This window comes from Rhinoderma darwinii, chromosome 13 (assembly GCF_050947455.1).
Source record: "Rhinoderma darwinii isolate aRhiDar2 chromosome 13, aRhiDar2.hap1, whole genome shotgun sequence".
Classification (NCBI taxonomy): domain Eukaryota; kingdom Metazoa; phylum Chordata; class Amphibia; order Anura; family Rhinodermatidae; genus Rhinoderma; species Rhinoderma darwinii.
The window spans coordinates 11,858,306-11,877,349 of NC_134699.1; the positions used below are offsets into that span (position 1 = coordinate 11,858,306).

Here is a 19,044-nt window from a genome sequence, read left to right on the forward strand (position 1 = left end):
TATGGCTGATACAGCGGTAGCGACGCCACATTCAATAGTATCTGCGTCCTTAGGACACAGATACTATTGAACGCTATGATAGAGCAGGGAGGTATCTCCCCGCTCTGCCATTTACTACGCTACAGACTACCAGGCAGAGTACTAGTAGCTAATAGCGCTCTGCCGGGACTCCAGCTCTGAGGAAGCCCCAGACATCCCTATCCATATATGGACAGCGATGCCAGTAGGAGAGCAGTGTCCCAGGCAGAGTTCTAGTAGCACTCTGCCAGGGACTTTGGCTCTGGGGTTGCCCCTGACATCACTATCCATATATGGACAGTGATGTTAGGGGCTTCCCCAGAGTTGGATACTGGAGCAGAGCCTTTACTAGCACTCTGCCCGGGACTTCAGTTCTACTCCAGACATCACTATCCATATATGGGTACCTGAGAGGGGGTCTGTGTGGCACTACCGGAGTGGGGGGCAGTGTGCCACCACCTGGGAGGAGGGTGTTGTGTGACACTACCTGGGAGGAGGGGGCTGTGTGACACTACCTGGGAGGAGGGGGCTGTATGACACTACCTGGGAGGAGGGGTCTGTGTGACACTACCTGGGAGGAGGGGGCTCTGTGACACTACCTGGGAGGAGGGGGCTGTGTGACACTACCTGGGAGGAGGGGCTGTGTGGCACAATCTACAGAGGGCACTAAATTTATGGGGGTACAATCTGGGGGCCTAACTTCTATATAAGGGCATAAACAGGGCCTAACTTCTATATGGGGGCATAAAGTGACGTTTTCTGCTATTTTACTGCCGCCGTGAGTTCCCCCGCAAAGGGTCCTACTAAGTCTGTCGCCCAAGGGCCCACATAAACCTGGTGCAGGCACTGCACAATCTCTTTAAAATTAAGATTTGTGGAGGTTACAAGCCTCAGGTGCCAGGCCATTTGTGGCCATCCCTTTAGCCAGGGCTGCTAATGCACCCTGTGCTACCACACAGGGTGCATTAGTCCTTTTTCACACAGCCGAGGGCCACTCAGGACGTTTTTCATGGCATCTGAGGGGCACCCGATAGTTATCACAGACCAATTTACTTCAGTGGATGAATCGGGATCGTGAAAACTGACCCAACTCTCTGATCCGTGGAAAGTCATAAAATTTCCTATCTTTCCATGAATACCAGGCGGGACTCTGGTGGCACACAACGGTCGTGTGCAAAAACACTAAGGCTATTGATACCACAACCATAACTTTTTGGATTTGTTTTTTTTCGATACAGGTGATGTCCCATGCACACGCCCGTAATTTGAATCTGCAATTACGGATCCGTAATTGCGGATCAAAGTACGGATTTATTCACTTCTACTCAGGGCCGCCATCAGGGGGGTACTGGGGGTACTGCAGTGAGGGGCCCGGGCATAAATAAAAAAAAAGGGGCCGCACTCTGCCGCTGGAACTAATATACTCACGGCAGTGTGGCTCTTACGATTTCATTTCGATGAAAGGAACAGGTCCCATCACGAAGCAGGGGCCCGTTCATTACATCAGAATAAAACCGTAAGGGCCCGCTGGAGAGTGAGATGTGCCCGCCCCTCCTCCTCCACAACAGCGTGACCACGTGTGGGGTGTAGACATCACAGCAGCGGGAGTTATGAGCTCAGCCTCGGAGGATACGTCCAGCAGCAGCAGTCATCGCCTTCAGTGAGTACTAATATCTGTGTCCGGCTGCTGCTGCCCGGGGCCTCCTGAAAAAATCTCCTCCTGCCCCCATAGAAAGTAAATATCTTCCCCACGTCTGTATTATGTTAACACCGCAGCATAGGATTGTATCAGCTCTGCGGCTCTTATCTCCCGTCCTGTGTAACATGTGCAATAAACCTGTCTTCTCCCTCTGTTTACACAGGACAGGAGAAAAGAGCCGTCGTGGAGCTGATAGTGATACAATCCTATGCTGCAGTGTAAACTAATACAGACGTGGGGAAGATTTTTGCTTTCTATGGGGAGGGGGTAGAGTTAGATGATAATGGGGGCAGGGAGATGATAATGGGGGCAGGGAGATGATAATGGAGCAGGGAGATGGTAATGGGGGCAGGGAGATGATAATGGGGGCAGGGAGATGATAATGGAGCAGGGAGATGGCATTGGGTAAGGAGGGAAATGATGCTAGAGTGGGAAGGAGATAATAATGGAGGGAGGATGGCACTTGAGTAGGGATGCACGATGCATCAAAACTTCGATACTGTTTCGATACCGTGCACCCCCAAACGGTTCGATGCCGTTATTTCATGTATTTCGATACTAAGCTGTGCGGCCGCACAGCTCAATATTGTAATACATGAATGTATGAGAGCGGAGCTGCGGCTGTGTAATAGCCACGGCCCTGCTCCGGATTCCTGACATGTGCGCGCCGCCAGGATGATGCGATGCGGGCGGCGCTGCACTAATGAGCGACGGCACTGAAAACAGAACATGGCGGGCGCACTACAAAACACCCCCACATGTTCTGTCTTCAGTGCCTGAACCGCCGCTCATTAGTGCAGCGCCGCCCGCATAACCTCGTGCTGACCGCGTGCGGGGCAGGGCAATGGTTGTATTACACAGCCGCAGTCCCACTCTATAAAGGCAGAGATCAGAGAAACCTCTCCTCTCCGCCGCTATTCCCCTGAATGCTGCGATCAAAGCTGACTGCAGCATTCAGGGGAAAATAAGAACGGGGGGATGCCCCTTGGATCACGTCACAGGAATCCCTGTGACGCGATTGAGGGACATACCATATATGGGCAGACAGCCCAGGGTCCAGTGAAGGACCCCAGGGCTGTCTTACCATATTTCCTGTTAGGGCATACTCAGGTGTGTCCTAACAACTGCCTGTGTACTATCCGTATATAGATATATGGCAGTACATTAAAGTTTAAAAAATAAAGTAAAAACATAAAGTAATGTTAAATAAAATAAAAATACACATACACCTTTTTTACAAAACACATTAAAATAAGTCTCAATACATAAAATATACACATATTCGGTATTGGCGCGGCCGTAATAACCTGCACAACAATTTTTTTGCGTCATTTATGATGTGTGCGCTGTAAAAAATAAAATAAACACTTCTTTCACTTAATAATGTGGGGCACGAGGTGTGATGATGAATTTAACCTCCATGTGCTTCACATTAATAGTAATTAACCCCATCATGTACCTTACACATTAACCCATTATAATTGAGGAACATGATGGGGTTAATTACTATTAATGTGAGGCACATGGAGGTTAAATTTACCATCACACCTCGCGCCTCACATAAGAAATGGAAGAACTGTTTTTTTTTTTATTACTGTTGGCAAAGTATCGCTTTGTTATCGAAATCACAATACTACACAAAGCATCGGTACCGAAGTCCAAATTCTGGTATCGCGACATCCCTCCACTGGAGGAGGCATTATACAATGGGGGGGGGGGTAATAATTGGGTGAAAAGTGATGATATCTGAAGGGAGGGGAGAAATTATACATGGGGAGGGGTAGAGGAAGGAGAGAGTATACCTGTGTAGGGGGAGAAAGCTTATACCGGAGGCATAGTTAGCAACAGTCCTGAATTTGCAGGGACTGTCCTGAATCTACAGAGGCAGTCCCGGCAAATTACTGTCCCAGACGTGTCTCAGCCACTGCCATATTCAATTGTATCTGCGTCCACAGGATGCGGATACAATTGAATACTATGGGAGAGCAGGAAAGTATCAGCTTCCTGCTCTGCCATTCACCCATCCAGGAGCGGAATCCCCAGCCAGAGAGTTGCCGACACTCTGGCCGGGGATTCCTCTCCTAGAGGTAGCCCCTGAGGTCACTGTCCATATATGGACAGTGAGGTCAGGGTCTCCTCCTGGACTGGAATCCCCTGTAGAGAGTGCCACACACTCCCCTGTAGTTAGTGCCGAACATACCCCCTGTAGATAGCGCCACACACACTCCCCTGTAAATAGTGCAACACACTGCCCCATGTAGATAGCTCCACACAATCCCATGTGGATAGCGCCACACCCACCCTGTAGATAGCGCCACACCCCCCCCCCTGTAGATAGCGCCACACCCACCCCTGCAGATAGCACCACACACAGCCCCCTGTAGATAGCGCCAAACACAGCCCCCTGTAGATAGCGCCACACACAGCTCTGTACATAGCGCCACACACAGCCCTGTACATAGCGCCACACACACCCCAGTACATAGTGCCACACACCCCCATGTAGATAGTGCCACACACCTCCCCTGTAGATACCGTCACACACAGCCCCCTGTAGATAGCGCCACACACAGCCCCCTGTAGATAGCACCACACACAACCCCTGTAAATAGCGCTCCACACCCCCTGTAGATAGCACCACATACACCCCCCTGTAGATAGTGCCCCACACTCCCCCTGTAGATAGCGCCACACACACACCCCTGTAGATAGTGCCACACACCCCCCTGTAGAGAGTGCCCCACACCCCCTGTAGATAGTGCCACACACACCCCCCTGTAGATAGTGCCACACACCCCCCTGTAGATAGTGCCACACACCCCCCCCTGTATATAGTGCCACACACCCCCCCGGTATATAGTGCCACACCCCCTCCTGTAGATAGTGCTACACACCCCCCTGTAGATAGTGCCACACACAACCCCCTGTAAATAGCGCCACACACAGCCCCCCTGTAAATAGCTCAACACACAGCCCCCCTGTAAATAGCTCCACACACTGCCCCCTGTAGATAGCGCCACGCACACTCCCCTGTAGATAAAAGTCTAAATGCTAAACTCTGGCCACAGGTAGGGGTCTGGTGGAAAGGTGTCTGAATTACCTAACAGGTCTGGTCTAGGATCTGAATTTTTTTCTGGTTTGGTGTCTGAATTAATTTTGTTGCGTGGTTTTTACACAGATAACGCGTGTGCAGCGTGTGAAGAGAATGCAAAAGCATCATCCAGGCATGCCCGTGGCGGTGGGAGATCTTAGGGACTACATTTTGGTGAGTGACTCTGCTGTGTATAGGGCTTCAGTGCAATGATTTTTGTTTATATTGCCCTCCTACACCCACACACACACACACACACTTTCCCTTTTTGCCCCCCACAGAGCCGCAGTCTCTTGTCTCTCCCCTGTCACTCCACAGAGCCCCTGTGAGGTTGCGTCTCCCCCCTGGCTACCACTGCTACCTTCAGTTCTCCCAGCCCTGGCACTTAGTCTCTCCCCTTTGCCCTCCGACACCCACCTCCTGTCTCTGCCCTGCTCCTCCAAAGAGTTTTCTTTTTAATGTGCCCTACCTCCCGCCCCTTTACATTTCACCCCCCCCCCCTCCTAATAACGAGGGGGGCGGGGGCCCAGACTCATTGGCAGTATGGGGCCCAGAAATTCCGTATGGCAGCCCTGCTTCTACTGCCCACGGACACCTTCCCGTATATTTACGGGAAGGTGTCCGGACCATAGAAAGTATCCGCAAAAAATGGTACGTGTCCTATTTATTTATTTTATGGACCGTGCTCTTATACCTTATAATGGGAGCACGGACCGCAAATGTGGGTGACTGTCCGCGGCTGTCCTTGCCCGTAATCACGGAACGTGATGACGGCTACGGCAATGTACATGAGGCCTAAGATGTTATTTCTTACTTGATGTTCTAGAAATACCCTGGCATCAATAATATTGATCTTAATCATGCTCTTAAATCTTAACTTGTAGAATTTCGCCCACCTTATTTCTTGTTGAGAACATTAAGGCTATGTTCACACATGGCGGATACGCTGCGTAAAAGCACACAGCGCATCCACCCTGGTCACGCAGGGAATTCTGGCTGAAAAAAAAAATGGATACTTACGATGGTGACGCGTCCCTCCGACGTCCTGACAGCCATGGGATAACGTTTCTTCCCATGTGACCGCTGCAGCCTGTGATTGGCTGCAGCGGTCACATGGGATGAAACGTCTTCCCAGGAGGCCAGCCTGGACGAAGAAGCACAGAATTCTGGGTAAGTATAAGATTTGATTTTTTTTCTGAGTTGCGATTCTTGCGGCAGAATCATTGCTTTTCCACCGCAAAAATGACAACATCTGCTATTTCTTGCGGGTTTTACCTCCCCATTGAATTCAATGGAGAAAACCTGCAACAAAAAAGTAGCAATTAGACAAATACAATTGTAATGCCGTACGGCGGATTAAAAAAACGCACCGCAGGTCCATTTCTGAGCATTTTTCCGCTTATCATTTACTCAGCGTCTGGATACGATTTGTTTAAATCTCATCCACTTTGCTGCTACTGTATTATTGCTGACGATTTTCTGTAACTAAATCCGTTGTCGAAAAACCGCAGTATTTCCGCTACCTGTGAACCGACCTTAACAGTGTAATGAAGAAGCTTCGTTATCTCAGTCTCCCCATCTTCCCATGCGTACTCCTTGCAGATGGTGTCTTGATAAATATGGCAAATGAAGCAATCGGAAGATAATTGGTGAAGACGTGTAGCAAACCAGCAAAGGAACGTGAGACTATGTATTTTTAAAGGACCGTAGAAGGAGCGCTATCCCTTCATCTTGGCCGGTTTGGTTGACTTCAAACTATTCGCCAGTCTCCCAAGAAGACTCTTTAAACTGATTTTCTTACTTTTTTTTTTTCATTTATTTAGACAGTTTCTATCGTTTGAAGCCAGTTTCTCAGCTGGAAACTTGTTTTTTATTTTTTACGAAGTGTCTGATTTTCTTCTCGGGTGCTTTGGCTCGGCTCCACGGCTTCACTGATCAATGTGAAAGTTTTTGACAGGCTGGCAAAAGAGGTGGGGGAGGGGTAATTTTCTCTCCCGTAGCCAAGAAATGGAATCTTATCCATCACAAATACAGCAAGGTTCGTGTCAAATCCCGGGTAGAGGGTCTCAGGTGCCTTAAATATAACCCAACACTCCGGCAATACTTAATGTAAGACATTGCATACCGAGACTTTGTTTTCCAGACGTTTGATATATTCTGTAATACCTTTTTTCGGTCTTAACCCTTTGATTGACATTGTTACTCAAGAGGTCTAGGAGTAAGCTGGATAAGTGGATCTGAGCTGTAGCAGATGGGTTAATAAGAGAAGTAGGAGACCAATTATTTCTTATTTGAAACAGCAGCAATTCGGAGAAAAGAGCTTACAAAATGGCAGGAGGTGGCGCAGAATGCGGCCGGGTAGACCCAAAAGGTAAAAAAGATTTGTGGCTATTAAAAATACCTTCAAACAGAATGACTGGCTGCCTTTTCCTACAAACTGTTTTAACTTTCTTTAGGGAAAACAGAGACAAAGGGATCATCAAATCCATGAGGATGCAATAGGGAGGTTACGAATGTGGCTTCGAAAGAAAATCGAGCTGTAATGTTACCAAGGAAGAAGATTGGATCCAGTTACTGAGCAGCATGTAGGAAAAAAATCCTAGACACATGCCATGAGCGCACAGTATCTTTTAATCCTGCGCTATTTTGTTAATTGCTTGGAATTGTTTCAAGAAAATTGTATTTGCTTGTTTAGTAGAGGCGCTCAGTGTCAGGCTGCTGCATGCCAAGCTCACCTTTGGAATTCTATGTAGAGGTTTATTGCGGTTTATAAATTTAAGCTTCACTTCCCTGTAGTAACTGCATACATAGAGTGTAATTAATTTTACACAGCTTTGCAGAATCTATATTTATTTCCTTTCTGAAAGATTTTACTTTTACATGCATTGGTGTCTGTGGTCAACCAGTACATTGCAATTGGCCAGAAGTGATCCACCTGCTGTACAATATACTGACTCTCCAAGCTACACAGACTTGCTTTAGCTTCTTCTCACTCAACAGGAAGCATGAGGAAATGTCACAAAAAAAGTTTTAATATAAAAAATATGGTAGACAAGGGGAAATGGGCATGAAGAATAATGATTGTATGTTATATGCTGTCCGTGTACTGAAGCAGAGGCTTACAGTGAGACATTGTGTAGCAAATGGAGATATGATATAATCTTGTAGGGTCTAGGATAGCCACTAAGAGCAGTCACCTAATTGGGTCTTCGGAGAATATACCAGTATATTATAGAAAGTGGAATACACTGTTAACATATAAATAGAAGGCTTGCACGAAGGACTTAAAGGTGTTATCCCACAAAGAATATTATGTTTATTAAAATAAAGCACCAAATTATAAAGAAATTTTGTATTTAAACGCCAGTGAAGAGTATTTACGTACATAGTATGGTGCCACCTGGTGTTTAAAGTGTATAACAATGTGCAAGTCCACCAAATGAGCTGAGTGCCGGCGGACACTAATGCTCAGTCACTCTCTCCACAGCCAGGTCTTTGCATTGTGATCCTCTGTTTACTACAGAGCAACCAATAGAAATAGATTTCTGCCTGCTTGTCAGGAATGGAGCAGAACCTTAGCATTAACATGGCAGTATAGATAAGGAGACGACTTCTCCGTTTGTTAGGATTATAAAGCTGGATTGAAAAGTAAGAAGGGACTATATAATTAGCCGCCGGAGGGGGAAGGAGGCTGAGTCGGCTCACAATGTCATCATAATAAAGCCACAATGCCTAATTATCACATTCCTGTCTGTGCCTATATATATATATATATATATATATATACACATATATATATACTGTATATAGTGTCTGCTACATTCTGGGCACACTGTCCAGATTACGCCATATAGTATCTATAAAAAGTAAAAAAGTAGTCAAATAGTGCTATATTTTGCAAACATAGTGGTTAACTATGCGGGGAATCCCATACTTGAGAGAATATAGATGCATATTGTGCTTCCATACTGCCTGTCTCCAGAGAGTACCATACTTTGCCAGCATAGAGCCAAACAATATCCACATCATGCGTGACAATGCCCAGAAGGTGCCATACATTGCCTAAGGAAATAGTGGATTGCAGTGCACAGCTGTCAGGACCTTCAGGGCTCAGCGGGATGGGAATTGGGGTATTTGGGAGCAATAATGAGAAGCTGTGAGCATGTAATCCAGTCATCTCCAAAACTGATATAACTAAGACATGGCTGCAGATAAATGTTGACTATCTATCTGTCAGAAGAAGACTACACAGTGACTTATACTTTCTGGTCATGTTTGTAGTCTTGGGGGTACAAGGGTCCTGCCCAAATTCGTCTTACTAGATTGTAGTTAGTTAATAGAAGAAGTGTATGTTTGTATGTGTGGGTTTGTTTTTTAGAGTGATTTTCATTTGTTTTCTACGAGTTGGCAACAGACGCTTTTTGATCTTTACAAAACACACAGTCGTTAGGCGAGGTCTTACATCTCCACTTTGTCTAATTATCCCTGACATCTTGCAAATGTTTGTAAAGTTCTTCAGGGTAGGAAATACACACAGCTTTGTCTCTCTGACAACAAAGAAGAAAGGAGAAAGATTTGTTATTTGCATGGTGGGAGACAGCTGTTTACTTCTTGGAGAAACGCATTCTCCTTCTTTATAACTGAGGATTTTGTGGCCGGAGAGCTGTTCTGCTTCCTATTTGTGTGCCATTTAATGTAGCTATTGGATTTAAAGTCGCCATTTAAAGAGCAGCTTGGTGATCATTGCCATGTCCCCGTACACAGTCACATCTGTCTTGTGGAACTACTGACAGGATACTAGGCATTCACTTTCTCTGTATACATTATATGGCTCTGAAGAAACAGTAAAGAGCTAGGCAATTGGGGGTGTTGCACAGTGTAGAGCTGAAAAAGCAGTGGCATGACACATAGCCAAACTGGGAAGGGAGTGGTATGACATATAGCCAAACTGGGAAGCGAGTGGTATGGCACATAGCCAAACTGGGAAGGGAATGGTATGGCACATAGCCAAACTGGGAAGGGAATGGTATGGCACATAGCCAAACTGGGAAATACGTGGTATGGCACATAGCCAAAGTGGGAAGGGAGTGGTATGGCACATAGCCAAACTGGGAAGGGAATGGTATGGCACATAGCCAAACTGGGAAATGCGTGGTATGGCACATAGCCAAAGTGGGAAGGGAGTGGTATGGCACATAGCCAAACTGGGAAGGGAATGGTATGGCACATAGCCAAACTGGGAAATGCGTGGTATGGCACATAGCCAAAGTGGGAAGGGAGTGGTATGGCACATAGCCAAACTGGGAAGGGAATGGTATGGCACATAGCCAAACTGGGAAATGCGTGGTATGGCACATAGCCAAAGTGGGAAGGGAGTGGTATGGCACATAGGCAAAGTGGGAAGGGAGTGGTATGGCACATAGCCAAACTGGAAAGGGTGTGGTATGGCACAAAGACAAAGCCCTGGCATTCAGCAACCCATTCTCCTTGTTAACCCTTTATCCTCCTGAGCTCCTAAGTTAACCCTTGCTGTCCCTGTTACCTGATTAACCCTTAGTGTACAGGGATAGTTATTGCTAGGTGGGAGTGGGATAGAAACAGTGAGCATGTGCATGTGTATTGTATTGTAACGTAACTGTATTCATATGTACGTTTAGGTAAGTGGGTGGTGGTATAACTTAGAATTGTTTATACTGTACTACGTATAGTGTGAGTATACTCAGTATATATTAACTTGTTATATGTATTGGGGTATACTGATACTATACTTTGATCAGTTTCTGTGTTCTGTGTATTTGATATGTAAGTGTGATTATTGTTAGTAATAAATATTACCCTTTATTTACTATACAATTGTATTTATTATACGGTCTTATTTCCTTGAGTAGCAGCAAAATAATTAGATCAACATTAGTATAAGGATAAGGAAGGGGAACTAGGCATAACCCTAGTGACCCTGATATAAAAGAGGTAGCAATGGTGCGTGACACAAGCAAGTGAAATCCACCATTATACCAGCCCTTTTACAGACACATAGCCAAACTGGGAAAGGCGTGGTATGGCACATAGCCAAGCTGGGAAGGGAGTGGTATAACACATAGTCAAACTGGGAAGGGAGTGGTATGGCACATAGCCAGACTGGGAAGGGAGTGGTATGGCACATAGCCAGACTGGGAAGGGAGTGGTATGGCACATAGCCAAACTGGAAAGGGCATGGTATGGCACATAGCCAAACTTGGAAGGGTGTGGTATGGCACATAGCCAAAATGGGAAGGGAGTGGTATGGCACATAGCCAAACTGGGAAAGGTGTGGTATGGCACATAGCCAAAGTGGGAAGGGAGTGGTATGGCACAGTGCCAAAGTGGGAAGGGAGTGGTATGGCACAGTGCCAAACTGGGAAGGGTGTGGTATGGCACAGTGCCAAGCTTGGAAGGGTGAGGTATGGTACATAACCAAACTGGAAAGGGCGTGGTATGGCACATAGCCAAACTTGGAAGGGTGTGGTATGGCACTTAGTCAAACTGGGAAGGGTGTGGTAGGGCAAATAGCCAAACTGGGAAGGGTGTGGTATGGCACATAGCCAAACTGGGAAGGGTGTGGTATGGCACATAGCCAAACTGGGAAGGGTGTGGTATGGCACATAGCCAAACTGGGAAGGGTGTGGCATGGCACATAGCCAAACTGGGAAAGGCGTGGTATGGCACATAGCCAAAGTGGGAAGGGAGTGGTATGGCACATAACCAAACTAGGAAAGGTGTGGTATGGCACATAGCCAAAGTGGGAAGGGAGTGGTATGACACATAGCCAAACTGGGAAGGGTGTGGTATGGCACATAGCCAAACTGGGAAGGGTGTGGCATGGCACATAGCCAAACTGTGAAGGGTATGGCATGGCACATAGCCAAACTGGGAAAGGCGTGGTATGGCACATAGCCAAAGTGGGAAGGGAGTGGTATGGCACATAACCAAACTAGGAAAGGTGTGGTATGGCACATAGCCAAAGTGGGAAGGGAGTGGTATGACACATAGCCAAACTGGGAAGGGTGTGGTATGGCACAAAGCCAAACTCGGAAGGGTGAGGTATGGCACATAGCCAAACTGGGAAGGGAGTGGTTTTCAAGAAGTAGTAGTGTGGCACATAGCTTGATCTGAATATTAAAGAACAGGACAATGGGTGCTCAGGCACAAAGTATTGCTAAAGGTGTGATATGACAGAAGCAGAAGATGATGTGAAGAAGTGATATGGCACATAGCCAAACCGAGCAAACATTGGTCTGACAGATTTAAGAGATGGTGAATAGCTGGTATTGTACAAAAACAGGGGCAGGTGGTCTGGCACCCGCCCATCAATAGCTATTACAGACCAAGAAAGGTGACATGCATGTCATAGGAAAGCTGTATGCCAGTGGTGTTGGGAGCTGGACCTACAGAGATCAACTGATACCAGTGCGACTGCCATATGAAAGAGGTTGTCTCTGGTGAGACAACTCTTAAAGGAACACTTAAAGCAAAACGGATACATTGTGTTATATCTAGTGCAGGTTTGGCAGGGGTGGGGCCTGACATAGGGATTCAATTAGCACCAAGGAGGTTAGTCCCTGCACCGCCCCCTCTGGTGTGACAAGCACAGTGCATCAGACTTGCCTGTTTTGTGTTCTTTGTAGCTTCTCGTGCATCTAAAATATGCTCTTAAAAATGGGGGTGTGAAGTTTTTTCTTTTATGGATGTTTTATTCAACATGATAAATTATACATTATGCAGTACAACTGTTGACAAAAAAACCTCGTCGGTTATAACTGCAGTACTCTAAATGAAAAGACAATATTGTAATTTCTTTCATTTTAATGCCTTGTGTAAATGCCAATGTTTAGAAGAAAAAAATATATAATTTGAAAAAAAAAAATCTAAAAAATGCACTTGGAAAAGTAAAAATTTATTTGTAAGTGTGTAATAAAACTCAGTCTCCTTGTGAGGGTTTTCTGGGATTCTACCTTGATTGGATTATCTTTAGGTTTCCAATGTGGGATCAGTGGGTAGCGACCTTATTGCAGTACCACACAGCGGCACACTGGACCTTTTGGCAACCCAGCCCCGTTTTCAGCCCCGGTTGAGCTGCAATACCACAGACATCCACATGGAAATGGATTTGGCTGTCTAAGTTACTGCCATTAAGGGGCCACTACCCTTTAGTTCTACTGATTGTGGGGGTGCTGGGGATGGGATACCCACCAATTACACAGTAACGACCTGTACTATGGAGTGGCCATCAATACAAAATTTGTGAAAAACCCTTCAATACTGTAGTTGTCTTGGGATAAATGCTGTCCATGGTCCTGAACATATAAAATAAAATAAAAAAGCTAAACTTGTGCAAAAAATTGTGTAGACAAAAAGTGTGAGGTGTAACCGGACATCAGAAGCCCATCAAAACTTTGCGCACTTCACCATTTTTATGTCTAAAAACCAGAACATTACCAAAAATAAAAATAAAAGATATTAGGGCACAAAGAGGAGTTGCATGGTGAGCATGGTAGGGTTTAGTGCGGGAATGGCATGTCCCATAAATAATCTAGGAAGATGGGAATACTTCTTTAAAAACTGCTGTTTTTTGTTTTATTTCTGCCATTAGATACAGGCCCTTATGGAGTCTGGGGTCCAGCATTCGGATGAAGAGTGACGGATGGCAATTGGTTGTCTTTAGATTGTGTCTGTGTTATGCGGAGACCATTTTATGGGTGTTTTTAACTTTTTTATGTCAATAAAAAGATCATTTGTTATTTTGTGTATTGTTATCATTTTTTCTTTTGGATGGTTTTGTTTAGGTTTAGTATTTTATGGTGTCGCTGCCCCCTTTAAATTTGGAACCTGCTCAGTCCTATGGAAGCAACTTGATTATATTTTGTCATAAGTGACTCGTATTTCATTAGTACAAGAAAATGAGCCAACATTTGTTTCGAAAAGTTTAAGTTTAGCCTTGGGAATATTTTAATTTGTGCCGTAAAGTTCCTCGGTGCATACAGTTCGTACATATTCTAAATAAAGGTTCATTAGACTTACATTTTTATATTCTCAGTTCCAAACAAAGACTTTTCTATGTAGATGAGTTATTCAACTTTCTTAGCAGAAGAAAGCAAAAAACTTTATGTTGCCTTTTTTTTTTTCCTGCAAATTTAGCAAATTTGTAGTGTTCAATATTTTATGCTTTCCTGGCAAATAAATTCAGACATTTAAAAAGGCTGTGGATTGTGGAGTTGTTATTGGCTGCAGTCATGGGCAATATTTAGCCCAGATCAGAGATCCAGGGGGTGAAGTAAAACATGACTACAAAGTTAGACTGTACAGGGTTTGTTTGTATTTTGTTACCATGGAGACGCATAGGTCTGCATAGGAGCTGTATACCCAAAACTGTAGGAGATTTTTAATCGATACGGTTTGCAAAGTTGCTTCATTTATTCTCTTAGATGCATCACAATAAATATAAGATTGCAAAAGTATATACCCTTTAAGAAAAGATTTATACTTTTGCTTCCACAGTTTACCCTTACTTCAGTGTCGTTTCCCTATGTGCTGTGCACAGTACTGACCCAATAAGATGTCTGACCACTTCTGCTCCCCCTCCCCTCTCACAGCATACACAGCAGTTTCACAGAAAGACTAAGAGAGAAGCTGCAGCTGCATCCCCCTCCTCCATGTTTAATATTTTTGGTATTAAGACAGTTTGTTTTTTTATGTTTCTACCAGGGTAAAAGGATCTGACCCATGTTCCATTATAGTCCATCTGATTGGGAACTTGTTAAATTGCATATAGTATGCTAAAACCTTTGAAGACAGACAGAGAGCCATTTTTTAATAGTATTCGAATGGTGTCCATACAGAGGGGGCTCCATGGGATTCTATAGTGGAACATCCATACAGCCTCTGATGGAGTAAAGCTCCACCACTAAAATTCTGCTTGAAGTGCACAACCTATTCTTTGAGCCTGAACTATAAGACCATAAACAATATGAGAATTTGGATGTAATTATCCGGTATTACTTTCCAGACTTTTTCCTGATCTTTACCTGCAATGAAGTTTGACCTTAGAGGTGTGTGACCTATGCAGTCCCAGGAAACGGAAGTGCCGCACATGGACTAACAATTTATATATGCCACACCATAGGGAGGGTGTCAATAGAAAGTATTGCAAAGGGCAACATGCAACCCAATATATAGGAAAAGGTTAGAAGAAATAGAATTGCAACTTTTTGGTCAACTCATGGTATACGTTAGGTATCCATTTATTTGAATACATGTGGTGACCATTAAGTGAACCTTGTTCCCACTAAGATAAATCCTACACCTCACATCTTCTCTTGGCCAGATATAGCCATGACTTTGTGAATGCTCGTAACTCTGTTCTATCTAAACCTGAAATTCGCCAAGTCATCCGCTCAATAACCAAGGAAACTGAGCAATGATTGTAATCTAATTCTTTCAGACGAACCCTGGAGCTCTGGAGAACCTGGAACAAAGCTCATTAAAGGCCGATTCTTCCTGTGCTGCTTTCAAATGGCAAATCTGTTGTCAACCTGGACATTCCGTGAGCTTTACATAAAAAGGTTTTTCTTGGTTTGAGGAAACTTTAGTATAAATCAGGAGGAGACACATTCAAGGCAGAGCCAAAGAAGAAGGCAGAAGGCTCGGGCACATCGGAGGTGAGCAGAGGGAAATGGGGTCCAATTACAAATGGAGGATTATTATGGATGGGTCGTAAATTGCAAAACACGAACTACTGAACACAATTGTTTCCTGGGGGTATTTTTTATTTTTCTGAAATTTAGTGACTGTCAATAACATTGAATGATGAAATGTAAAAGCAGAGCTGGAATGTCTCTCAAATGGGGGAACACAGGAAGGAAACTTAATATATGTATGGCGTCCATTGGATGAAAGATGAAGAAGGGGAGGTGAGGGAAGAAAGGAAAGAAGGAAGAAGGAGAAGATTAGGAAGAAGGGGAAGTAGGAAGGAACGGGGGAGGGAATAAAAGAAGGGGTAGAGAAATAAAGATGAAGAAATGGGGGAGAAGATAAGAGGGAAAGAAGGGGCAGAGGGAGGAAGGAAACAGGAAACAGGCAGGGAAGTAGGAAGGAAGGGAGGAGAGAAGGCAGTAGAAAAGTAAAAAGGGGTAGGTAGGGAGGAAGGGAGGATGGGAGGGAGGGAGGGAGAAAGGGAAGGAAGGGAGGAAGGAAGAATGGGAGGGAGGGAGAAAGGGAAAAAGGAAGGAAGGACGGAAGGAAGGAAAGGAGTAAGGGAGGAAGGAAAGAAGGGAGGAAGGAAGGCAGTAGGAAAGTAAAAAGGGGTAGGGAGGGAAGGAAGGAAGAAATATAGGAAGGGAGGAGGAAAGGGGGATGAAATGAAGTAGTAAGGAATGGAAGGTGGAGGGCAGTAGGAAGGAAGGGGGATGGAGAGAGAGAGAAGTAAGGAAGGAAGGATGACTCGTTCCTGGCAGAGAGGAGAATTAGAAAAACGGTATGTGTGGGGGGCAGTATAAACCACTTAAAGTGAGAAACTAGCTTTTATACACATTCTCAATATTGAAGATACTGTAACCATGGAGACCATGCAGCTTCACATTTGGAGTAGATTTTACCAAGTGTATCTTAGCATTTATGACTCGTTTATGACTTACTTTAAATTTTACTAGAATCGCTGTTAAGTGAGAGGGACAAGCACTTAAAAATATGTAATATAACTTAATGCCATTAAATGATCTCATATTATACAATAAACATGTAATAATTATGTATTAATATTGTATAAAAACTGGGGCACGTTCCATTGTACTACAGAAATATTATTTTTACAGTGCTTCAAGGAGAGAAAACGGTGGCACCATATGGCGGCACATGGAGTACCTATGGGACCATACACACCTGTAGGGACTTCATGTGCCACCGTACAGCGTCTATACATGCAGCAATGCTGTGTGCATGGCCCTCTACAGTATTTTTAGTTACTTTGTCCATTTTATTTCAAGTAAGGATTTTGGTCACCCGCGAATTGCAGTAAACAAAATTGCGGGCGATCTTGAGACCTACTCAAAAGTCAAATTTTTTTTTTGCAATGGCCGGAACGTCATCTGCATAGGGGTCTTATTATGGTAATGACACAATTTTATCCCAAAATCTCGTGGGTGACCAAAATTTGCAGCACAGTAATACCCCTCCTCTAAATTTTGTATTTCCATAGACGTAATGATTACATCTGTGTATAAATAACTTCAGGCAATTTTTACATTTGCATCTGGTGATTAATAGGATTTGAGCCTCACAATTTTATCGGAGTTATTTCCCTTATCTTGGTCATTACGACCAGTTTGGCGCGGATTCTGTTATCTTTCATAACACTGACACATTCAATGACACGACTAGGAAATATTGTACATTTACATACATCGCATTACATATATACCCTAGGCTATAAATATATTACTGATTACACATCCCTAGCATCAGATACTGTAGCTCGGGGCGACGCTAACAATGAATATATTGGATCCTATGTATTTACAGCCCCTCTATTTATTTTCAATATATGTCACATTGGGATAGTGTTATGTTGATGTGTATTAACTGAGTTGAGTTGTGTTTGTCATACCCTGTGTTATAATTATTTTTGAAATCCCGATGGCGTTATCACCCCGAACGTATTCATTACACTGGGATTGTGTTAATGAGCTGGTACCAATTTCTTCGATGTCTGAACCTTATTACTCCTACACCAGTCGCTGGTCTTAATCGGCCATTTAAGGGGCACTCCCATCGTGTTGGTAGGTTTGGCTGGTATTTATGTCGTTGACACATTCCTGGACATTACTCATCACATTATGTAAATTCATCTATCTACGGACTGTGATGCAAACAGGACATCAGAGCAATGCGCGGTGGGTAGGGTCGAGGTATGGGACTAAACCTATGTGGTCACCTTTTTAAAAAAAAAATTGTGCAAATAATTCTCTATCTTAGATAGTAACTTCTTGTATTTCATATTAGCCATGAGGAACGAGGATTCAGATGATACTAGCAAAAGGCAATGTCCACACTGTGCATCTATGGTAATAATCCAACCATCTCCAAATAAAATAAATAATACAAAAATAATATATTGAAGGTCTCATGAGCACAAGCAAATAAGAAATACAGTACCATAAAGCAACCAACACAAACTGAACCTCTGAAGTCTCAATATAGTGTGGAGGAACATCAGACTGGGGTTCCTTGGAGCCACCAGAAAAAAAATTCCACCCTCTGTCTTAACAGAATCATATAAGATCTTAAAGGTAATTTGTGAATCATCCCATAAGAAATAGACCCAAGTGGCAAGTGATTAGCTTCAAAGTCAGATCTACATAGGGTTGTCTCCTGCTAGACCTTTAGGGTCTATTGTTGTGTCAGAGCTTGGGCCCATCAGAAGGTCCTCAGGTCCCTCTGGTGGGCCGGTAATCAGTACAAGAACCATACTTGTTCCATTTTATTCTGTATGTCCATGTGAAGACAGACAGAGAGACATTTTCTCAAGGTTTAGCTTAGGGACAAAAATAGTACGCGAATGGTACCCATACAGAGGAGACTCCTTCAGATTCTATAGTGGAACATCCATACAACCTCCAACGGAGCGTAGGAAAATTACTTTCCATATGGCATCACACAGACTGTATACCCAAATAATGCCATACAATGCCAAATAATACTGCCATGCAATGCCAAATAATAGTACCACACAATGCCAAATAATACTACTATACAATGCCAAATAATACTACCATACAATGACAAATAATGCTGCCATACAATGCCAAATAATAGTACCATACAATGCCAAATACTACCATACAATGCCAAATAATACTACCATACAATGCCAAATACTACCATACAATGCCAAATAATACTGCCATACAATGCAAAATAATACTGCCATACAAGGTTAAATAATACTACCATACAATACTAAATAATACTGCCATACAATGCCAAATACTACTACAATGCCAAATACTGCCATATAATGCCAAATAATGCTGCCATACAATGCTAAATAATACCGCCATACAATGCTAAATAATACTGCCATGCAATGCCAAATAATACTGCCATACAATTCCAAATAATAGTACCACACAATGCCAAATAATACTACCATACAATGCCAAATAATACTACCATACAATGACAAATAATGCTGCCATAAAATGCC

At 43.9% G+C, this 19,044-nt stretch overlaps 1 long non-coding RNA gene across 1 annotated transcript in view; it reads left to right on the forward strand.

Moving 5' to 3' along the window:
* The first annotated feature begins 1,574 nt into the window (after nucleotides 1-1,574).
* The window catches only part of LOC142665709 (uncharacterized), a 47,454-nt gene continuing 29,984 nt past the window's right edge, over nucleotides 1,575-19,044 (forward strand). The window contains exons 1-3 of the long non-coding RNA XR_012851549.1: nucleotides 1,575-1,678; nucleotides 4,896-4,982; nucleotides 15,286-15,502. This is a non-coding gene — a long non-coding RNA (uncharacterized LOC142665709). The remainder of the gene's footprint in view (nucleotides 1,679-4,895; nucleotides 4,983-15,285; nucleotides 15,503-19,044) is intronic.